Source organism: Vidua chalybeata, chromosome 1 (genome assembly GCF_026979565.1).
Source record: "Vidua chalybeata isolate OUT-0048 chromosome 1, bVidCha1 merged haplotype, whole genome shotgun sequence".
NCBI lineage: Eukaryota > Metazoa > Chordata > Aves > Passeriformes > Viduidae > Vidua > Vidua chalybeata.
The window spans coordinates 90,092,121-90,117,773 of NC_071530.1; the positions used below are offsets into that span (position 1 = coordinate 90,092,121).

A 25,653-nucleotide genomic window follows, 5' to 3' on the forward strand; every position below is an offset into this window, starting at 1 on the left:
ATATGTTAGTAACAAGGGTTAAATTCCATGGCCAAGGAATCACTCAGTCTTGCTGATATATCTGCCTTGTTCGTAATAAATCTACAGGAGTCATTAGCAAAATCTGCTCCCAGCTACATACCCTGTGGTTAAAGCTCCTTTATTTCTCATAGGCTTGTCCAGAACATGTCTGATCAGGACATGGGCAAGAAAATTTCAAGAGAAATTCAGGATACTTTAAGCTATGTCTTTGTAAAGCAATGCTGAAGCCATGTCAGCTGGAATGGTGGAAGATCATATCCTCTTGCTAGAGAGGGTAGCCTGCCAGGCTGCATGCTAAACTGCTTTGTTATTTATCCTCTGCATGCTTGAGGAACATAAAATGTGTGTTCCCACCAAATTAGGTAAGTGTAGAGCGCTACCATTGTTCTTAACCCCAATGGCTTGCAAACTGAACTAAGAACAAACAATAACAGATTGATATAGAAGTAAGTAAGATTCCTCATACAAGTAAGAGGAATGATAGAGTGATAAAAACAATGGCAATTTCAGAATTATTTCAGCTTTTCAGAGCTTCATCTCTTTGACTGCCTTTTTTTTCTCTCTTCTTGGCTTTGTTTGACTATGAGACACTCTATAAATGGTATTCAAATAGATTTTTCTGTGTAACATCTAAATCTTTTTGGTCTTCAATCAGAATGAAAAATATTACTGAAGAACAATATTATTAAGATGAATTTTTCAGCTTACTGCATACGTTATTCCTATTACAGCATCTGGAAAGAAGAGATCTGCCAGGTATTTTAGAACGTGTAAATTACAGTTGACAAGGATAATTGATACTCCTGGGCTGACTTTTCTCTGTGGTCAACTGGGAGTTTTGGAGCAACACAAGTTTTTACAGATCCTTCAGCTAAATTGAAAATCCAAATGTAGAATGCTGCACTAAGATGCACTAAGATGTGGATTTGAGGAAGTTCCTGAAAAAATATTAAACCCATGGTCAGTGAATAGGTTCTACTGTCATATGGATATATTATACTGGTATTTTTCTTCTAAATAGGGTACAATAATCACTGTGGCTGACAATTATGGAATGATATCACATATATAAAGCACAGAAACATTTCACATCCCACTTCACCTAGTAGATGGTTGGGCACTGGAAGGAGGTCCCCAGGGAAGCAGTCACAGGAGGAAACCTGGCAAGGTTCAAAAAGTGTTTGGACAATGCTCTCAGGCACATGGTGTGATTCTTGGGATATCTTGTGCAGTACCTGAATTTTGATGATCTTCATGGGTCCCTTCAGGATATTCTATGGTTCTATGATTCTATGACTTTGCAGAGAAGTGGAAAGCAAGGATTGAAATAGCATTTGTATACTTACCTCACTGAAAGTATTTTCCTGGAGTGCTCGTGAATGCATGAAGATGTACATAGGAAGTCCAGTGTTTTATCTATAAAAATGGTCTTGCAGACTATCCTTGCATGTTTTAGTAGATGATCATTGTATATATGACCTGAGGACAGGATTCAGGTCCTTGGTTATAAATGAAGAAACAAGCTTGAAACCCACAACCAGCTGCTCAAACTCTGCAAAATCATAGGACTTAAATGAGGCAACTGTTTTGTTTTGGTTTTGGCTGTGTTTTAAGGATTGATTTTCACAAGTATCCAACTTCCATCCACTGAGTGGGAAGCTTAAGTTCTGTACTCTTACAGTCTTATCTCAGAAACCCATTTATAAATCCTCAGGTCTTTTATGCTTTGTTTCCCTGTGTTGGTCATAACTCTAATATTTCTTTTCATCATGTGAAAATTAATGAAATTTTTAATTTCTTATTGTGTCTTTTTTTTTCTCTTTTGTATTTTCTTCTGTTTTGAAAAAGAATATTGTAAAATAATTTCCATTATAACTAGTGGGCCAGAACCCAGCTGAAGAGTTCACAGGTCTCCTAAAAAGAATCAATTACATTTGCAAATGAGACAAAAAATGGGGATGATTGTTTGAGTCTTGGGTTTGTGCAACATTTTTAATACTCACTGAAAATCGTCTCAAATGTCTTTAAAAAATGGTGCATTTTTAAGACTCTTTGCACCTTGTCTTAATGATTTGGGATAGAAATATTTTAGCACTTATTTTAAGTGCATGCTTGGTCATACATGAAGCAGTGATAACACTTCTTCGGGAAACAAGCCGATTGCTTATAAAGAAAGTTGCAAAATTAAAAGGACATGTTCTGCTCCTCCCCCTCCTGCGAGAAATCTGCAGAGTCTTTGATTTTAGCCATGTTGCCTTATTACTTGACATAACATGAGTACTTTGGAATGCATTTCTAAGAATTTATAGAAGGACATAAATAATGATTTTTAAGAGCCATTGTCAGTTTTAATGTACATAGAACCATTTAAAAATCTAATTCAATTAGCTGATCCAGAGATTGCTTCTCTGATATCCAGAACTATTTCTCTGGATATTTAAATCAATCAAAAGGCATCCTCAGTGCTGTCTTTCAGTTAGTTTATTTTCATCCTATACTGACCTTCATCTAGCATTTAGGAAATTTGTGAAGTTATATTAAAGTTATCAATGGTAAGACATAAAATAGAAGATAGATCTGCTACTTCAGATGTGTTTTCACATTGTTAAATATGGCAGTGCAAATAAAATTAACCATCATGAAAAACCACTGAACACTTTACAGGTATGCTGTATGAACAAGACATTTCCCAGAAAATTGCATTCTTCAGTTGTACAGGAAAATTATCTTCAGTTTGTTTGGAAGAAACTTTATGTCTTAGGAAGATTGTCTTTCCAGAACCATATAAAAACCACGTGAGGACATACTATAAACACCTTTTAGACATCACAGGTTACCTAGAGCAGAGTTGTCAGAAGAGCTCATCACTGGCACAATTTTCCTCTCAGCACTTCAGAGACAGCAGGACAAATAGGAGAAAAAGCCACCAATAGTTCAATGGTGTCTGGAAATCCAGAGGCATCAAGACACTTGGCTTACAGTAAAACAAAATTTTTCACCAAGGAGATTGCAGTGAACTGAAGCCACCTCTAACTTCCAAAAGGTGTTAGGGCATAAACTGGCATTCCATGGGAGGACAAAAATCCAGTATCACTGCAGTTCACAGATAGAAAGCACAGCAGCAAAGTCTCTATTTAGAGGAAACTACCACAGTGTTAAGTTTTGGCATATGGAGGGGAAAGTCGACACACTCCACCAATATTTTCCTGGACACCATTTTATGACCCTCTAGACCATGTGTCTTATGGACCTGAGATGCAAAAATATATTAATTGACTTCTTCACACCTCTGTTACACAAAACACAGTCTCCATGACCTTTACTGAATATACCAAATTGCAAGTTAGAGCTCTTCTGGGCCCTTTCTAAGCTAGCCTTTGGAATATCAAAAACATAGCCACCTTGAAAACTGTTGATTAAACAATTTTCTCCTCATTTAAATTACTGACTAAGCAAGATCTCTGCTTTTCAAACAGAACACATAGAGCTCTGCTTTGAATAATTTCAAATTCCATATTTTGATAAAAGTACTGAAGCTCTTGGAATATTTTATTTCCAATATTTTTATTTTATTTTGAAAACAAAATGCTGCTTTTGCATTCTGGAGGAGCTGGAAAAATGGTGTCCTCCTCTTCTCTAGTTATTTCCAAGACCAAGTTTTGTCTTCTGTGACAGCTTGAAAGAGGATTTGCTATCCAGCTGGAAGATCTTGGTGGCAGGTTAGTTGTAGAAGATGTCTACATTTATCAGGTCTATTAATACTTGGTAATTATCCCTTATATCAGCCCACCACTACATACAAAGCTACAACAGAAACATGTTAGAAATCTATTGAAGAATGACTTCCATTATTAATTTTTTAAGACTTTTCCCTCAGGGGAAGAAATACTTGAATAAATGCCAAAAATGGCAATGCCATCACTGTGACATCCTAAGCAAAGATCCACCTGAAAACCCACCATGCTTTTCTAGAGAAGATTGACATCAACAGAAAGGGGCAAATTTTTGTCCTGTAGAGTGAAGAGGATTTTGTTTGTTTGTTTGATTTCTTTTTCACTTATTTTAAAGACAGGCTAGAGCTACATGAGTCCAGCAAGATGGTCAGAAAGCCTCATGAAAACAGCACACCAAGCATGTACCTCCCCTCTTCTCTTCAACTGTAGCACTGCTCCTCCACTGTCAGAGATGTTAATCCAAATTAGTGTGAGCATCAATTAACTGGGTTCTGGGCTGTGGTGCTTGGCTCACTTCTTTCCACTGTCATGTCATAAATAGTTCCTGTTCTCTCAGAAAGGAGAAGCTGTGTGGGACATGAGCAGTGACTTCAAGCTTTTGTAGAGAGTAAATACAGGAACTGACTAAAGGATTGTGAAAAATATATGCCTTGTTAAGTTTAATTTGAGAATAGTTGCCATATCAGGCATAGAAATCTCTTCCTACACTCTGCTTTTTGAACAAATGAAAATTAAAATACTAAATTTTTTTTTCAATGAAGAGTAAAAGGAGCAGTCTCCCTGCATATAATGCATTTAAATACCAATTGTCTGCCACTTCCCAGCAACCTAACATTGTTAAATTACCTTTTAATCACTCTGTTTGGTATTTGATATGTAGCAGTAAAATGTTTATACTGCGAATTGTACAGTAAACCTTCAGTTTAGGAGCAAATTAATAGTCTGGAACCGTGAGAATCTGACTGTATCTGAATATTGATGATCTCACTTTCTGAGTCTCTCTGGGATTGGGGGTGTGAGGTGTTGATCATTGCTTCTCACTGATAAGCAAAATATTTCCAGAGCGTGAAGAATTCTGTGGTGTGTGAGAAGGATAAACCATAATCTGCATCAACACACTAACTTCTCCTCTGCCATTTGCATTGAAAATCAGGTAGAAGTTATGCTAAGCTCTCTATTATAGCCTCATGTATGTGAAAGGTCTTCCCCTTCATTTGAATAAGGCCTCTTATGCATGTGAAAAAAAGCACATTTAAAAGGAAGGTTCCTTTAATTAGGGTGGCATTTAGAATTCTTAAATGTTCACTTTTTGTGATGCTAAATTGTGGAGTATTTTCAAATATGTTGTAGTAGTCATTTTCATTAGCCATTTTTATTTTTATTTATTTTTAAAAGGAAATGACATGCTCTACAATATGGAGTGAGGAGCAGATTAATATTACTAGCTAGATTAAGGAAAATTTAAATCAGAGTGTTTGATGAAATGTAGGAAAATGTTTAAATATAGGATTAGACTTACAATATAGAAAGCAGTCAAGGAGATCAAAAGAACTGTGTTCAGAAAGTCCTATTAAAAAGAGAGGAAAAAAATCCATTGAGTGAATTCTTATAACTAAATGATTAAAGTGTTTTTAATATATTACATTCAATCTGACTTAAAAATAAAAATAAACAGTAAAGAATGTGCACAAAGTAGAGATTGTATTAATTTTTGTGCAAAGACCGAGTGACTGGTCCTATGTGAAGCTGTCATAAAACACATATATGAGACTGTGGAATTTAACTTAAAAGGAGTTCCCTGGAGAATAATTTTAAATCTTCCATGCAGCTTTATGGAGACAGAAGTTAACTGATTGGCATCTGTATGAATATGGATTTCTTTAAATCCATATTTGATTTTTCTACACCTTAAAAAAAATCAAATGTAACTTATTAAATACACCTTAAGCAAACCTTTGGAAGAACATGTTTAATCCTCTAGGGAGTCAATAGAAATGCTTCTAACTTTGGTATTGTACAACTACCCAAGATCATAGGAGACACGTCCATAGCTGTCAATGTCTTCTGTATCTCATCAATCTAGGTTTGTTTTATCTTGTTTTGCTTTTAATTAATGTTAGACTGAGTTCTTGAGTCATTGTTAACACTCAGTGTTGACAGGATCCTGCATGCTTCTTTTATTCCCCACTGGAAATATTTACAAGAAATGCACAGGGAACAATGTGGATTGAAATTTACTTTTCATGTTATACAAAAGTTTTTTCCTATTTTGATAATCTGAGACTTTAGCAGGGTTTCATTATATAGAATAAGCAAATAGTGGACACATAAAAAATTGTACATCTTTATGTGCAGTGCACATCACCTGTAAAATGCATTTCCCACACTACTGATCTATTTTTGTTTTAGTGCTTTAAAAAACAAAAATAAAAAAGAATATTTAATGTACTGTACAACCCCTCAGTGCTCACATGAACCACAGAATTCCTTCTGGCTTGATTCCCTAGTCCTTCATTTACTCAAATAAAAATCTCTACAGAAGTTATGAGCTTCAATCAAAATGCAGAAAAATTTGTATTTCAAAGCCCTATTTTAATTTGGCATGATTATTCACTAGTCAGTGTGGACATATTTTCCTAGTTTACTTCAAATCCAGGTGTGTTTGGTACAAATACAAAAACAAAGAGGTAATTTCATTAAGGCTTGCCCTTCCCATCCTTCCCATCAGCCCTTCCCAATGACATTTATAGCCATGCTTTCCAGATACCATCTACAGCACAAGTGCTGTTGGTGTGTGGAAAGGACTCTTCTCCAGTTTCATATTAGAAGTAACTCCTGCTATCAGGCCAAACAGATGATAATGTCTTAATTAATAAACAGTAGAGGAGATACATTCATTACTTAGTTCAATAACTACAAAATACAAGAAGAAGTACTTTCCCAAATTCATAAATGTTTTTATCTATTGATGTAAATGGGTAGTTTCAGTTTTCCATTTTTATTGAATGAATTTCAAGCATGATTAATTAATTGTTTTTTCTTGCTATAGCATCACAAAGGCATGGTCAGTTGATTAGTTTATTAATGCACAGTGACAGTGTTTGAGGGCTGCGTTCAGAGTCTGGGATGTCCTGTAATCAGACACATGGACCCTCAAAAAGTAAAATTTCAGTAAAGTGTCCAGTTGTTCCTACAGCAGCTTTAGTTCCACAGATTGGAGTTAATTGTGAGAATACCTTTATATAGAGATACCAGTACAGTGCTATACTACACTGTACTACATTCCTCGGCACTGTGCCTGCTGGTGAAGCTACACCTTGAGTCCAGTGTCCAGTTTTGGGCGTCTCAATTCAGGAAGGATAATGAGGTGCTGTAGTGAGTCTAGAGGAGGGCAATGAAGATGGTGAAGTCTAATGAGGAGCAGCTGAAGGAGCTAGGGTTATGTAGAGGAGGGTCAAGGGTGGCTCTCTACAGGGACCTGAAATGAGGGTGTAGTCAGGTGAGGGTTGGTCTCTTCCCCAAGGTAACAAAACTGGATGGGAGGACAAAGTCTTAAGCTGTGCCAGAGGAGGTTTAGGTTGGACATCAGAAAGAATTTCTTCAAAGGAAGAGTGATTAGAAATGGGAATGGAATACCCAGGGAAGAGGTGGAGTCACTGTCCCTGGAAGTGTTTGAGGAAAGACTGGAAATGGCAATTATTGCCATGGTTTAGTTGATATGGTGATCTCTCGTCATTGGTTACACTCAGCGATCTCAGAGATCTTTCCCAACCTAACTGTTTCATTAATTCAGTGATTTGGTAATTTTTGTGCCCTTTGGTACCACTGTGAGTACAGCTCAACATTGCAGCTACAATCCATCAGCTGGCAGTTGATATTCTGCAGCAGAATGGGAGATGTGCTGCCTGCAAGGTAAACAGAAACAGCAGTGTAAGAAGGTGGAAAGGAGGGGAAAAAATTTTGGAGGCCAAGAATATTCAGGAGCTCAAAAGTAGAAGAAATTAAGGTGAAAATATATGAAAATAGCTTCTCAAAAACATAGTTTGAAATAATGGAAGATACCATAAATCCAAATAGTTAGGGGGCAAAAAACACCAGCAGTGTAGACTGTGCACCTGGCAAGCCTGAAAGAAAAGGTGACCATGCAAATCTTTGAAAAAGCCACTAGGTTCATGGTTTGCAGTAAGTAAGCATAATCCACTTCTGTTTTACCAGGTGTCTCTTTCTGGAGGAAGCCCAAATGCTGGCTTGCTCCTTACTTTTCTTTCTGATGCTTCACTACTGACTTCATCAGTTTCTATAGCACATTTACAGAACTTTCTCTTTATGCTTTTTATCCTGGCATTTGAGAAGACTCATGATTCAGGTTTTTATTAATTCCTTCCTGCAGTAAGACAAAGTGTGAAAATGATAATTGATATTGAATATATTTGGCATTTAACTACAGTGAGACACATCTGAGCTGAATGTGACATACTATCACTCTATTAACTTCCAACTGTCTTGTCAGTAAGTTCCTAAATTTACATATTGACAAACATTCTTGAAAAACATGTTTAATCAATCCTGCACAGGAGAGAGGTTTTGTTATTGTGATGTGCAGTAAGTACTTTAATGAAAGCAGAGATAGTAATTTGTAGAACTAAAAACTGGAAAGAAGCTGCTAGGTGTCCAGGAATCAGACCTAGGACAGAATATCTTCATACTAACATTAATACTTTAACACAAAAGATAAAATGAAATTATAATAAAAGCCATATGTAATATATTCTAAAAAGAATCAGATGATCTCAGAGATAGACAAAGCAGAAATGGGATAGCATCTGAAATTTGAACTATTGATTTTTTTTCTGTACAGATATAATCTTTTGATGTATCAGACAAGCTATTGCTGGATACAATATATTATACCAAGTCCCCATTTTGAAGATGAATTACACCAATAAAATACAGATGACTGCTACAGTAATTGGGAGAATGGAAAGCACAACTGATGAAGAGTTAAACAAATGGGGCTTCTTGCCTTGACAAAATAAGGGGTAAGAGGCTATAAAATGTACTGTTGCTATCCATAGGTGCAGCAGAAGAATGGAAGAGAAGACAGACTACAAAAAAGACAGAGAGTGATGAATCACATAGGCCTAAATAAAGTTGTGGTCAAAGAACTGCAGGGCCATGAACAAGATTAGGAAAAAGTCGGAAGTATTTTAATTACCCTAGAGCAACCAGTGGAGGAGAAATGAGCTTGATGTCCTAAAAATAATTTCCTCTCTCCTTCCTTTACTAAGAAGAATAATTTTTCAGTGAAAGCCAGGATTTAGTGCAGCTACTTTCCTAGATTAATTTACACATGGTTTATTAATTAACTTAAGACATTCTGGCCTTTATCACAAAACAGTGGGATTCTGTGTGTTTATGTACATAAACTTAATGACAGAGGCTACAAACAAATACTTGCTGTTAGTGTATGAAACCTGTGTGCTATGGAAGCTCATTTGTACACAGTAAAAGGCATCTGAATTACACAGTAGATGACTTCCATGTGGAAGGATCTCTTTGATTACTTTCATCTCACAGTGTGTTAATATTGCTGACATGGTAAATCACTCCTGACTTAAAGGATGCATTGAATTCACACCTGTAGCATATGACAAAAGAAGTTTTCCATGTAAATGTATCCTGAAATTATGAGGAATCTAACTGCAGGCTGTGCCCATGAAGGTAACTACCTCCCAGGAAAGACCTCCTATCACAAGTAAAAGGATTCCACTGAGGAAATTGCTGGTATTCCTGGCATGCTAAGATCTTACATGATAAACTTTGTCTTTCCTTTACCTATAAGTCTTAGGTATGAAAGTTCAGTCCTGCTGTTCAACAAGTAAAGCTTAAAAATTTATAGCCTGGTTCACTTCTCTATCAGAGCAGTATGAAACAGGGGTCACAACATGGTATAGCCCTTTTAATTCAAACAGTAGATATGGTATGCAGCTAATAAGCTTTCAGAAGAATTGGATAAAAACTTACACTGAATCTTAAATCTGTGAAGATGATTCATAGAAGTTGGTCAAAATCTTTTACATTGTCCCATTGTAAAAGTCCAAGGGTCATTCTACAAAGTTAGTAGTTGACAGATGTAAATGAATCAAACAATTGAATTTAGCACAGCTCATAGTAATTTCAGGACCCTTATTTTGAGTGATACTTTGAGGTGTAATAATAAGATATGGAAAACTTTCTTCTCTATCTGCCACACTTAGCCCAGCAGGGTGGAGCATGCAGGTAAAAAAGAAATTCTTCAAAGGAAACATTGGCTCTCAGGAGGTGTGTATGATAGCTGAGTTCATGTACAAAATCTGAACTATACCTGCCTATAAAGTAAACAAAAATATATTAATTTTAACAAAACTACATTTATCCATATCCCCCCAAGTGTAAATATGTGTGAAAACACGTCTAAAAATAGAGTTCAAAGACAAATGCCTTTCCTATGGGGATCAATGAGAGAGAATTTCTTTTCATCTCAGTAAAACCTCAATTCAAAAGGAATGCTGAAGCCTTTGGGGAAATACCTAAAAACAATGTTAAGATGTTTCAAAACCTGTTTTCCACAATTTTGAAACAACCTCACCTGAGTTTAAAATTCTGAGGTGCGACAGACCTTGTTAAGTAATTTAAAAAACAAAAGCAAAAGTATCAATACAAACCCAGTAAAACTCTCAGATGTCTATTTCCTTTCTATGCCTAAAAGCAAATATATACCTTCAGCATTGTTTCACTCAAAAAAAAAAAAAAAAAGTTCTAATAGGGAATAAACCCCACTGTTCAAGGTACTGCCTGAAGCTTCTATGAAAACCTTTTCCATACCTTCTGCACTCTTGGAGAAGTCCCTCCATGAAGTTAAATTTCCTCCTCTGCCTGTAGACAAAGAACTACAAGTAATGAAATGAACATAGTAATTGTACCCTGAAATCACAGGCATCCTCACTGCAGGGAGCACCTTAAATCACATGCTTGACTGGTACTAGACCTAAACTTTAATGAGCCAGACCCACACTCAGTCTAGTACCAGGCATGTGTCCGGTATACAGACCATTTATTCAATATTCTAGGAAACACTTACATTAATTGAGGCAGACTTGCCATTGTTAAGCATGAGCTATGGCAAATGTTGCCTATGGACCCACTCTTCATTCAACTCCCAGAAATATAATTTCGTGAGAGAAATTTTTGTTGGAACTAAGTTCATTCCCTTCTATGTATATTTTTTAGACACTTCCAAATGATTTTGCCTTGTACATACCTACAGGTCATCATTACTAGGTCCTTAGCATTTTGCTGAAATCAAAGATCAGTTTCTTTAACCCATTATATCACTCATTTGTAATGCAAATTGGATGTTTTGTATTTCTACAGTAGACTTTGTGACCTGTCATCACTGTCTGAATTTCTGTTATACCAGGCACTGAGTAAACAGGGAAAAATGTGTGATCCCTCTTTCAAACTCTTTCCAAGCTAAGTAACTCTAAGAACCAATGAGGTCTGTTTTTTACTTACGCAAGATTTGTCTCATTATTTTCCAGCTTATTTCTGTTTATTTGTTCACCTCTAACAATACTTCTTTATCATCCTCTCTCACATACTAGTTTTCTGACAAACAGATTAATAAATATTTAGGTTAATATGCCAGAAGAGTTTATAATGTGTAGCAGTGGGCTTCATGTGAGATATATCAGACTTGAGAAATATTGTAATTGCAATTAAGACCCAAAACCTAGCTCCCTCTGGCTTGATATTCTCCAGAAGAAGGAGATGAAAGGCTTGTCTGTATGTGTGTGGGTTTGTGGAAGAAAGTTGAGTTTCCAGGTGCTTACTTCTCTTCCAAAGTAAATGTAATCCATACAGAAAAGCCTGAATGCCTTTTTCTCCTACACAAGTTTAATATTTTCAGCTCTTGCCAATTAGATGGTGCACTTGCTCACATTCTCTCTTCTAAATTCCATGAGTAAATGTTGTAAAATTCATACAAGCTTTTACTAAATTACTTTTTAAAGTGAAATGTATGGGGGTAAAAACCAAGATTTCACACTAAAATTATCTAAGGTGAATAAGAAGGAAATCTGTATTCTCCTAAAATGTCTTTGATTAAAATGTAGACTTATTTTCTTTTGAAGAAAAGAGGAATTTGATTTTGATTTTAATCCTCCTGAAGTGTCCATGTGTGCTCTCAACTGTAAGATATGAAAATGAAATGCAGGACAGAAGATCTAAAACAGAAAAGAATTTTAGAGCAAGATGATAGTATTTCAAGAAGATATATATACCATCAATTTTAAAATGAATACTTAATTTTCTATAAAAATAATTCATTGTACTTTTTTAAAACCTCAACCCGTAAAATGGCTGAAGTTTATATAATGATTTAAACTATTTGGTGTTTGATATAAGTACAGACAATTTTTTCCTCTACAGATATTATGCTGGAAGTGTAAAGGAGAAAATTGCCAGGAATTGCCATAAAGTGCATGGTTGATTTTAAGTATATTAGGAGGAGTTAAAATATGTGTATATGGAAAGGAAGTGAAAAAGAAAAGAAATGGTCCTGTAAAGAGGATAACAGATGGTTCCATTTGATCAGAAAAAGGCTACGATTTCCTTGCCGCCACTTTTTGATAATTTCTAAGAATTATTTTCTTAGTTAATTTAGCTTGTGGATGTTAATTGTCTGATTTACACATCACTTTCTGAAGGTTTGACTTAAATAAAAGGTAAGACAAGACATCTGCTCACTATGTTTGATATTTATAAATAACTAGACACAATATAGAATGAAGTTACTAAATTAGAAGAAAAGAAAATATGTGATAAGAAGGCAATGCCACTTGTTAAATTTACTCTTTTCCGTTTTCCTGGGTGATATATCACAGAAAGGTTGTCTGAGCTGTCATTGTGGCATCACTAAGAGGATGTACACAACATCTTCCATTCAAATTACCTTTCAAATCAATCACCCTCATCAGGCTGCTATCTTCATCTGATGGCTGTAGGACAAATGTTTTGGCTTATAGGTAGGAAATGTTAGCATTTGAAAGAGCTCTGAGAAAGAAGGTTCCATGGTTAACTTTGATAAATTGTATTAGGAAAGGGCAGCAAATAATATGATTGTTGAAATCCTTCATCCAAGTGGCTTGCTATTTTGGAAATAAAATGTCTTTTCTTTCTTTTCTTTTCTCCAAACTGACCAAAAAACTGTGTCCCTAAAAAACCTAGAACAAATACTTACTGGGTTTTTCCAGGGTTGTATTATTCAAAAATGCATTAATGTGGTATATCCTTGTACTGCTGGCAGAACTGTCTTCTGGGTCCTAAATTACTTGGTTTACCTGTACGACTGATTTTTCCTACTGGTGTGTGTGTGTTTGTGTACGTGTAAAAAAGTGAGAGGTAAATAGCTGGGGCAGCATGAAGGTTTGTGCTATGTTCCAGTCAGATTAAACTATAAATCAGAAGCCTGGGTATTTTAATAACACATTAAATAGTCCTATGCCCTTAGTACTGCATAATTGTGTGTTAAACAGCAGCTTCAAGTATTTTCTGTGGTATTCTCATTTTTTATACAGTAGCTTTTAAAATGTGATAAATGATACTCAGCTTCAAATGCATTGTAAATACTGCATGTATATTACCAATATACATTTTAGAATTTTCTAATCTTGCTTTAACACATATGGTATTATCAATTACTTACAGTATTTTAATATAATGTAACATTACTTTAAAATGACATACAATTTATACTGGATGTCACTAGCCCCTAGACTACCTTGGCACATATTTATATATTTCAGTTACAATTTATCACTTTGTGAAATATACTTTGCATAATTGAAAATAATGACACAAAAAATCATCTACTCCTATACACTGGTAGATGATATACAATCCTGATAGCTTAGTGTACTATATGAAGTCAGTCTGCACAGCCATGCCTTTGAAATATGATTTAAAACAGAATTTATAATGTCGCAGAATTACATAAAACTGTGTGAAATTGTGCAGATAATCATTTAAATCTCCCTACATGAAAAGATAATTGCTCCAGAAATTAGCTGTACCTGGGGTTCATTCATTTGGTCATGGCTAGTTTCTTATATAGTGATGATTTGATATTACAGCTAATTAAGATCAGGTCAGAGTTGCTGAAGGTCAGACATTAATGCACAGGATCATTGAAATGATAATTATAAACAGATTAGGAAGCTACGGTCTTTTATAAGGGGTTATTAGATAATTACTGTGAGAGTGTACGGCTTACTGTAATAATGGATTATCGACTACTTACAGCGTTTTAAGGGTGAGAGTATATTACTTCCTCAAGGACTAAGAGGAATAATGTTGTTGGAACTCTGTAAATAAAATAGCACCAATTGCTTTTCAATTTTCTTCTACAGAATACGTTCCCTTATTGGAATAAAATGTATAATTTTATCTCAATGAGACTTTAAATAAGAAAGGTCTTTAATTCTTTTTTTCCTTTTCAGAGATGAAAGAAGAAAATGAATTTTAAAAATAAATAATTTATTCTATTTTAAATACAGAGCTAGGGCTGCCAGAAGATTTACAGACAGCAATAGAATGGGAACAGTACAATGAAACAGGGAAAAGGAAAATATTAACCTGAAACTTACTGACATAACAATTACACACTTATTGCTATGGGTTTTATTCTAACATACCCTTTCACAAATAAAAGAAGAACAAAATAAATAACTAAATAATAAAATGCTTATTGTCTAGCTGTAGTACACCTTGATCAACTACTGGTTGAACTCCATTTCATTTGGAGCTCTGCGCATCAGAGCATGACCTATAAATCAGTAAGGGGGAACAGAGCTTGAAAAGAGCTTCTGGAAAGACAGAATCATTTAAATACTGCAGAAGACACTCACAGACAGATTCCAAAAGCAGCCAGTGTAAAGGAAAAGAGAAATCATTTGTGCCACCTATGGTGACAGTTACTATGTGACCAAAAAAGTAAAACAAGCATGAGGGACAGCTGTGTGGTCTCCTTTGAAAAGAAGACTGTTTTTATTGTGCAGTCCCTCTATGCAGAACAAAAGAGATAACCTTTGGAGACACAGTACTTTATTCTCTTGTATGAAAATTGTCATATATAATAGCAATGTTGAGTTGTAGATGGAAAAGGTTATATTTAGCTCAATCTTTTCCACAGAGAGAGGAACAAGACAAATTAATATGTGTATTCCCAGGTGGGTCCCACACCTGGTTGTAGAGAAGACTGGAAAGGCTAAAAGGGAGCTGAGTAGCATTGGCAATGGAGAAAGCAGACCAGTTACACCTGCAGAACCCTGAAAATATTTTGGCACCTACAATTCAATAAAACCAGCTAAAATCAAGAAAAGAAACGGGGCTTTCCTTGCCACAGTTATGAGACAAGATCTCCACCATCTGATTCTTAGATCTTTCACCATCCATGCCAATAGGAGGCTTTTTATGCCCCACTGTGCCTTAGGATATGCTGCAATATTAGGCTAGTATTTCAGCACTGGAGACAGGAAAGTCCCCTCTCTGTTTTTTGGAAAGAAGCAAGCTGGGAGGAGCTTTTGAGTCATTGTTTTTTCACCTAGGAGACAAAGGCATTCTAGACCATTCTTATGGAGGCCAGAATCCAATCCTTCTGCCTTAAAAAATATCAGCCTTTGTTGGATTTGAATCGATCCCTGATCTCTACTCTTTTTACACCCTCAAGTTCAGGCATCAAACTGAAAACAAAGCCATTATCTTTCCAGCTTCACTTAAAATTTGTAAATATCATTCACAGCAACTTTGAACCATAGACTCATTGGAACATCAAGATTGGAAAGGACCTCCAAGATCCTGTAGTGCAACTGTCAATCTAGCATCACCCCAACCATCCCTAAACCATACTAATTAATTTAATAAATAAAATTCAATAAAATAAAGGGAAGCATTAGTATCCATTCAACATTAGCTTCATTTTGTTATACAGGCCCAAACTTCCCCACTATCATATATGTATGTCATAAATACACCAGATGATTCAATTTTTATTTGCATATGTTTGAGGTCAGCCTGTTCTCTATCTTTTCAGTCCATGGGTATAAATCTTGCAGCACTGCCACATAAACACAAGAGTTACACAAATCTATTTGGCCATATCCTCAGTCTTCCATTGAGACTCTTGGGGCTGCTGGAGCAGTGGATGAAGGAAAAGTTTACAGAATATGGTACAGGTATAAAAGTACTTCTCCTGATTTATGGAGAGCACACGTCACTTTGCTCCCTCATCTCCTCACGTGAGGGAAAATCTGTCTCATCTACTCAATTTTAACAGAATAGCTCTTAAAACTGGAGAAGTTCTGGACTGCCTCTGTGAAGATTTGCATGCCAATATGTGAAAGAATGTGGTTCATTAAGGCCTCAAGGATAACATCCCACACTATGTTTTTTATGCAACAGGTTAGTGTTTCTGTCACAGAATAGCTATAGTTATTATATTTAGTAGTGAACAATGAATACTGATGACCTACTGCCTTTGAATGTTGCTGCACAATGAATATTTTACTCATTTTCTTACTATACAATATGTCTACTTCTCATCTGAAAGCTATTTTAGTCTTCCACTAAATTTGTGCAATTTCTGAAAGTGGAAATATACTGACTTTTCCCCCCCTAGCTACTACTGTTGAAATACTTTTTAACTTACGAACTGTCATTTACCTACTGTATATCAATTGATTATAGGTGCTGAATTGTGATGGATATTCATATGATACCAGAAAAAAATCCATGCTGTTTTTAATTAGATTTTTTTCTTTGTATAATTCTGCAGCTACATTTAAACCACTCCAGTGTAAAATTCTGACTTTTCTTTAAAGGACTGAATCAGAACAAAACAGATATCTGATCTTTATCCTGTTGTTTTTTTCAGGCATTATTACAAACATGCTTTAAAACAAAAAGCACTTTACCTTAAAGGAGTAATCTAATTATAGTAGATATGTTAGATGAAGCCTTCTGTGTGTGAGTCACAGAAGTTTAATTGAAGAGAGACTTTTGTTTGTTGCTATTCAATCACTGAGTCTACACTTTGTACAATGGTGGTGTTGAAAGAAGATTTACACAATCATAATGTTATACCCTCTCTTTGTTCAGCTTTTGTGGAAGAAAATTACATACATCTCAACAGTTCTCGGAAGATTAAATCTGCAGTTTAAATTTGCTATTTGAACCCTGTATTCAAAACAGCATTCCACAATTAGTAAGCCATGCTGTGTGGCCTGGGGTTAAACTAAGCAGGAGACAAGGGCAAGGGGAGCCCAGGACCAGTGTTTTCTGGAAGGGTGTGTAAATAATGCTGCTTTGATATTGCAGTTCTCAGCTTATACAGAGCTCATTCATATGTGTCCATTTTTGACAGTTATGCAGGTCGGAAAAGATTCCTTTCTGTGGGTGAATAGTGGCAGCACTTAGGAACAGCATTACTGCCTGTCAAAGAAGAGAAGAAAATCCTGGATGTTAGGATCTTCCCTGTCTTTCTTGCTTTGCATGAATGATAGTAAGATGGCCATGGAGACATAGAAAAACAACTCTTTTAGAAGCTAAAAGAAAAAAAAAGCTGAATATTCACCACAGCTTGCAGGCCCTAAAATACCATTGACCACATGTCAAATTTATCTGTTTATGGTCAGTGAAGGCTGAAATACACTTTTCCTGAGACATGAAGAAAGTGGGGTGGAGGAAGAGGAAAGGAGAAGCAAGCGCAGGGGGGCACTTGCAGACAGTGAAATCTTAAAACACATTAAGGAACTGCAGCTTACATTGACTGTTTCTTGAAGGTCTCACAAGATCTTAACCAAAATCTCAGAAAAATATTACATTTAATGTACATAGGATGGATGCACAGACAACACTTTATTTTTACTCTGATATTTAGGTCTATCAGTAAGGTCATTACATTATACTATGTCTTTAATAAATACTGGACACATGTTTTAGATATTTATAGCTAATGATATATGTATTTAAACAGTGGTTTTGTTAAAATGCTGAAGTATTTTTTCCATCTCAGCAATAGTAAAAGACTTACAAACAATCCTAAAGACACAGTCTATGCATGAGTTCATGATTAAGTATGTCTGTGTTAATATCTGTATTAAAAAGAAAAAAAAAAATATATATACACTGCATATTTGTAGAATGTTTTTTCTGAGTACTAGAAGGGAGTTCTAAGAGTTTAGGGTCTAAGAACAGGTATAGAAATAGGCAATTTCTCTCTGTCCACAGCTTCACCAGGAAGTACTTAGCACTTCCAAAGTAATGACATCACACACTTTTTTTTTTTCGGTAGGATAATGTAAGTCACAGGTGGGTTTAAGGCTCAGGTTGAAAAGGTTAATCTTTTCTCCTTGGGACCCAACTGAATACTTGCACCCACTAGCTATGGTACTACAACAAATAATGTTGAAACTTCAAAGCCTTCAGTACACATGAGTAAGACCCTCAAGAAATAAAATTTCAAATGAATCTCCTTTTGGAATTTTTCTTTGATTTTTTAACTTTTTTTTTTGAGCTACCTTTGTAGTATTTGCACAAGTGTTTCCACTGGGTGGATGCTGTGACTTTTTTTTATATTGTTAAAAATGAAATTCATAAAGTACTGTATTGGAAATTGGAGTGTGGATGAATAAATGGAGACTGAGAGCTACAACAAGAATAGCTAGAATAGGTGGACAGAAGTGAAAGGGAACAAGAAAGAAGATATAGGGAGAGAAATAAAAGGATGGAAATGCAAAAAAAAAGAGAAAAAAATCTTGGCAAGTGCAGAACAATGTAGTGAACTTAGGCAACAACATGAACTTGTAAATATTTTTTGGCCATTTACAGCTTTATACAGTTTCTTGGGAGCAGTGCCACCTATCAAACCAAATGTTATCTGTCTTCATACCACCCCTCCTTCTTCTAACCTTTCTCTGACAACAGAAGCCCCATCACACCACCATACTGGCATATTGTACCTTTGCTCAAGAGATCCTTTGTGTTTCTCCTAATGTTTGCTTAAATTTTTCCTCCATTTTAGAAATGCTATCTTGTCAAAACAGTCACCATATTTTTGTTAGCATGAATGTAAATTGAATCTATTTTAGAATCTATCAAAAGTATTAATATTAAAAAATAAGAAAAAAACCTCTTTTTTCAAAAATTATTATTTTTGAGAAACTTGCATTAATTCACTATTAAAATAATTAAGCATTTCCAGGTTGATGTAAAAATAAGACAAAAATTATTTGAATTCATGTCATCTCAATTGATTTTTGGAAGTTAGAGGTTTCAGTTTTCAAGGTACATGTAGAATGGGAAATTTTTAAAATTAAGAAACTCTCAGAGGATTACTTTTTTTTTTTGGTTACCCCTTAAGTCAGCAAGTCCAGAGAAAACAAAATATGTAGCCATAGTCCAAAAGGACAGATAATAATTTCCTGATAAAATCCTGATTGTGCCATGGCATTGTGAGTTGAAGACCCTATCAGGAGCTCTGTTGAAAAAAATAAAAAGGTAGAATAATCTCCACTAAAAGGGAAAGAACACCAATGTTTTCCTTCTCTTATTCAATCTCTCTTTTCTGTTGAAAGAAGAAAATTAATTAGGTCCCCTACTTCTTTGATTTTAAGTAGATTGTCAAATAAAAGAAACATGCAACAGCCTTCATGTGTTTTAGTTTAAGATTTTTTCCTCCTTAGTTTTCTGGCCTATTCTTCAGCAATACTGGGAAATGAAAAAACATTGGTAAAATATTGTATTATTAAGTCTGTGGCAAACAGGCATATCTGCATACTCCAGGAAGTGGTATAAGGATCTTCAGAGTCCAGTCTATACTTTGGCATCTCCCTGCTCTAAAAACTGAAGCACAAGAGATTTTGAAATATTCAAGCCTTGGTGCTGTTTGAAGATTACATTTAAGCAGGACTTATACTTCCCTTAATGACATTATAAAAAGTGAGAGGATGGTAAAAAAGGACAATTCTGCCCTCATAAAGAAGTTCCACTCACTCAAATTTTATCGTTTTGCAGGCTGAGATTTTGAGTGGGGAAGACAGAAAAGTACCTCCTCACTACATGGTGGTAGGTAATAGGGAGAGATCTCAAGTACAATGAGACCAAGGAGAAATTCTCTGATGTAAGGATGATCCAGAGGAGAGGCGTGTTCAAAGAGTTTATTGATTGCTAGACTCCTCAAGTGCAAATTTTGTATCTGGAGGTGACGGATGTACTCTTGACTTGCCTCCCTAGCCAATTCCTAATTATTTTTTTGGTGCAGACATACCTATACCAGCTGCTGTTGCAGCCATTTGTTTCATGATTACGGCATGCTCACCAAGAAGATGGGAGAATTGATTGGAGTTCTGCCCTGAGTTGGGAGTTTCTAAGCTAGGATCTTAACCTAGGGGCCTAACCACTACAGACTTGTGCTGGCAGAATTTTTAACAACTTGTGACTCCATTATAACTCTTGGAGAAGAAAGGCTTGGTAAAACAGAGATATAAGGAATTGTAGTGCTGATTTTGAATTTTATTAAAAAGCTAAAACTTTCTCATATATATAGAAATGAAGTTTAATATTTCTAAAGATGATCAGAACTTTTATATTTCTTCCAATTCCATCAGCTTTGTTGCAGAAAATTGCCTTTATAAATTGAATGAACTGATTGAAGCAAATATGAGGCGAATGATAATAAGTACAGTGAAACCCAATTTGTGTTTTGCTTTTGTTTTAATTATTAGACATAGAATGAGTTTTAGAATGTTGTTTAACTTACTTCTTACCCAGATACATGATTTTTTTAAAATAAGATTGTTTTAAAAGACTATGCCTGTTGTCATTTAATGTACGTGTTTCTTGTTTGTCAGTTTCTGACTAACCTTATGCCTCAGTAGAAAACATAAAAGCGTATAAAGACTATAAATTATTGTGATAAGCTTCACCTTTTTCTGTTCCAAAGGGCATAAAGCTATATTTTTGGGCAACCATTACACAAAAATGCTCAGTTTCCCTGAGACAGAATTCATTATTGTCAAGTCATTCACTAGTGCATGAGAATTATTTTTTCCTTTATTTAAACCTTTAGAAGAATATGTTATAGTCTCACACCTTGATTTTCAGTAATTACAAAGCTGAGCTCCAAATATGTTTTTAAGTAAAATCTATGCCTATGTAGAAATGTATTGGTATTTTGATGAAAATAAGAGATTGATTAACCTTCCTTGGCTTGACTAAGTCAGTGTTCACTGCTCAGTGTAACAAATCTTAAGGTTAACCTCTACAGAAGTCAATCAATACATCTTTATTATTCTGTGTATGTGTGTAAAACATCAAAGACTAACTGACAAGAGACAGCTAACATTTCATTTCTAGGACAAGAACCTGTGAAACCTTACTGTATGGTTAATGGCTGAATCTTAAATAATTTTAATCTCTTCTCATATTTCAGTGTCTGAAGAGCTCAAAAAGTTGAAGTACATACATGAAATAAAACAGAAAAGAATGTGAGTGCAAGAAAAATGAAATACAAAAAAAGGGTAAATTTAAGGAACTCATCTTTCACTATGAGGATCTTCATTTTATTTGCTGATTTTTGTAAACATGTGCTTCTAGGCAACATTTATATTATACACATTGGTTGATTTTCTTATTTGATGAAATGTACGCTTCAGAAACATGTCTAGTTGGTTCAGAGGAAGAAGTCAGTCTTAAAAGCACACATTCAATTCCCACAGTAAACTGTACATATACTTACAGTTGAAAGGACAGCTTTCCAAATGCATGAAATGATGCTGAAAAAATTTTCCACTTCAAATGGGAAATAAATGAAAAATCTTGTGTAAAAATGTACACCATCTATGTTAATTTGGTATATCCTTAGTATGATCTCATAAGACAGCTACCCTATAAGTAAGTTGATTAAATAGGAATGTTATCACATTATGAAAATGAAAGTGTTTTCTAAAAATTATATTTAACTATTTATAGAGCAGTTATCTAGTATTTTCCCTAATTCACTTTTCAAACTTTGTGTAAACATTAAAAAATAACACTGTTCAACTATTTTTATTTTATGAAACTAAAGTGCAAATAATTAATAAAAAACCCTCCATGTTCTTAAAGGTTGAGAATATTGTAAACACAACATCAGCTCTTTTGTTGTTACAAAGACTTCTGACATCACCATTTAATGTTGGCATTATATAACATCTAAAGTCAAATCACTTTGAGACTTTAGCAGAATGGAGCACCTGGCCTAGTCCTATATCCAATGTTTACACACCACTCTAATTAGGGGCCATGAAAATATGTTGTACTTGTATCCCAAATGGTGTGGGAGATACACATGTTAATATATTTCAAAAAGTCTCAAACTCATGACCAGCATCAATTTTAGACGAGGGAGGCTCCCTACTTCCACAGAGCCAAGTGTGATCCAAACTACTCATGCTCCTCCATACCTGTCAGTAGTGCTTGAGGTGCTTGAGGGAAAGGGGGGACAAGAAGGGCAGAAATCACCAAAGACAAGCAAAACAGGATTGCTTAAATAAATTTAAAGTCTATTTTGAAGCAATAGCTACCCATTAAGTAAAGAGGCATTTTACTAAAGAGTTTTCTGTCTATGCCAGGTCAAACATAAGTTTAAGAGAAGTTATAGTGGGCTAACCTTGGCTAACAGCAAAAGTCCCATCCATTTGCTCTCTCTCTCACTTTTGCTTCAGTGTGGTGGGACAGGGGAAAAAAAGAAGAATGTGAATGAGAAAGAAAGCTCATATGTCAAGGTAAAGAAGGGCTATTGTTTCTCGGTTACTCTCACAGGCTGAACAGACTTGACTTAGAGAAAGTGCCTGTATTGACAGTTAAAATTAATATTTTTGGTAGCAAAGTACAAACAAAATCAAAGACACAAACATTAAAATATCCTCTCTCCTGTTTCCTTTCTCAGAGTCAACTTCACACCTTCAGTCGAGACTCCCTTACCCTTCAGAGACCTGCTCCAAGCTGCACAAAGGGAATAGAGGTTGTAGTTAGCATCTAACAATTTTTTTTCTTCTGCTCTTTTTTCTTCATGGTTTTCTTTGGCTCCAGAATGTGCTGTCCACAGGCCATGGCTACTGGCAAGAATATCCAGGGCAGGCTCTTTGCAGTCTGCAGTCATCTGCCTATCCAGGATCTTTTGTCCTTTCTTAAATATACTTTCCAAGTCTGGCTGTGGGGCTCAGCTGTGCCCTGTGGTGGGTTTGTTGGAGCCAACTAGAACTGGCTGGAAGCAACAGTATCCAGCACAGGGCAGTGCCTGACCTCTTGGCACACAGGGTGCCCTCGCAACACAGACCCAGATCCAACCTTGTTTTGTGGTAAATATCACAAATCAGAACAGATTCTTGCAGCTGAAAAATTTTCTAGTGCCAGCAAGGTATGCCCTGATTCCAAGAGAAGCATCATTGGCCATGAAGAATTTTTTTCAGAGTGCCTGTCAGCAAAAAATGTAAAATGTAAAAAAATGCAGCATTCATTTTTGAGCAATTGGATCCCTAAAACCCGATCATTAGATGAAAAGAAGCTCACACAGAATCTACCAGCCCTAGTTAGTGTCAGAGGAATGGAAATTGACAAAAAATTTTTTGAAAGGAATTCAAAGCATGATCTAGGCAGGTACAGGTCTAGAAAAAGGAGTAACAAAGGTGACAAAGTTGCACATGGCCTTGTGACACTGAATGACAATTGTAAAATTATAAGAGAAATACTGATAAATGATCAGTAAATTATATGAGGAAACCTAAGCCTAGCTGTAGACACAGAGTGAGTGGCCTGAAATTATTAACATCAAAGAAGAGTCTCAGAATTATTGCTTTAAAGTGTTAATACTTTGAAAGCATCAGTTTAATGTTCAGTTCATCTGACAAATAAATGCCGAAAATGTGAGGGATTATTAGAAACAGAAGAGAAAACACATGAAACCACAGTGTAAATCTAAGGATCTCACATTTTAAAATATTACCTCCAGATCTAGTTCTAGACACCATATCACACAGTAAAAGAAAACCATCAATGCTTTATGACAGGAAGGATGATTCTGTGAGTGCTGGATGCCTCAGTTTTTGAAGGGAGTACATGCAGGAGGAATGGTAGACATGATATGTTTAGCCGTCTACAAAAGAGCCATGTACAATACAAGCTGGGATTTTTATGTGTGTCTTATTTATTTACTTTTTGTTAACAAAATTGCATTTAAAATTCTAATCATGTCTTATTTAATGCATGTCCTTTCTCCTTTTAAAATTCATTCTTGTGGAAAAAAAGAAAAATTAACTTATTTGAAAAATTAGGGCCTATTATGCCTTTAGAGATTTTAAATCAAAATAATATGGTTTGTGAAATCATTCTTGCAGAATGAAAGTTTCAAGACTGGGCTTCAGAAAAGTCTTCTGAAGAGAGATACTTTAGGAAGAAAAGGGTTCAAGATAATTTAAGGAAGCTGAAAGTGCACAAGTCCATGGGATCTGATGAGTTCTATTGCTGGGTCCTGAGGGAAATGGCAGATAAAGTGTTTAAGTCACCATCCATCATACTAGAAAAGTTGTGTCAGTCTGGTGAGGATGTCACTGATTAAAGAAAGGAAACATAACAGCCATTTTAAAAAAGGGAAGTAAGGAAGTCCAGGGGAACTACATAAATAAATAAAACACACACAAAAATCCCAGCTTGTAATGTACACTGCTCTTTTGTAGGTGGCTAAACATATCTCATCTACCATTCCTCCTGTATGTCCTCCCTTCAAAAACTGAGGCATCCAAAACTCACAGAATCATTCCTTCCTTCATAAAGCATTGATGATATCCTTCTGCTGTGTGATATGATGTCTAGAATTAGAACTAGATCTGGATGTAATATTTTAAAAAGTCAGTCTTACCTCTATGCTCAGCAAGATCACAGAGCACATCCTCCTGAAAATTATGCCAAGGCACATGTTAAATAAGGAGATGAATGGTGGCAGTCAATGTGGCTTTGCTAAGGGCATTGTGACTGACAAATGTGGTGACCTTTTATGATGGAATTAGAACACTGGTGGACAAGAGAAGAGCAACCAACATGATCTACGTGGACTTGTGCAAAGCACTTGACACTGTCTTGGATGACATTCTTGTTTCTAACCTGGACAGACATGGATTTGATGGATAGGCTACTCAGTGAATAAAGAATTGTCTGAATTATTATACTTAAAGGGTTTCAGTCAATGGCTCAATGTCCAAGGGGAGTCCAGTGAGAAGCGGTGTCCTCAGGGATTGGTATTGAGACCAGAGCTGTTTCACATTTTTGTTGGTGACAAGAACAGTGGGATTGAAGGCACTCTCAGCAAGTTTCCTGACAACACCTGGCTATGTGGTGCAACTGACATGCTGAAGGGAAGGGATGCCATCCAGAGGGACCTGACAGGCTTGAGAGGAGGGTCTGGTGAACCTCAAGAAGTTCAAGCAGGCCAAGTGCAAGGTCCCGCACCTGAGATGGAGCAATCCCAAGCACAAATAGAAGCTGTGCAGAGAATGGATTGACAGCAGCCCTGAGGAGATGGACTTGGGGAGCTGCTGGTAGACGAGCGGCTCAATATGAAACTTGAAGCCCAAAACCATACCCTGGGCTTCATCAAAAGAACCATGGCCAGCAATGCCAAAGGTGGCAAAGGGATAGCTTTTCTGATGCACAAAAAAAAAAAAAATCTGACTACCTGGAGAAAAACAAAGGTCGGACAAGTAGAGCTGAAAGGAAAGCACGGCCTAGGCCCACGCCGCGGGCCATGGCTCAGGCCCGAGCCGCCGCG

At 35.9% G+C, this 25,653-nt stretch overlaps 1 long non-coding RNA gene across 1 annotated transcript; it reads right to left on the bottom strand.

Annotated features, from left to right (window-relative positions):
* Positions 1-25,653, bottom strand: LOC128794517 (uncharacterized). Its single transcript, XR_008433162.1, has 4 exons — positions 25,561-25,653; positions 10,620-10,670; positions 5,275-5,322; positions 1-959 (listed from the first exon to the last, which is right to left on the bottom strand). It is a non-coding gene; the product is annotated as an uncharacterized LOC128794517 (long non-coding RNA).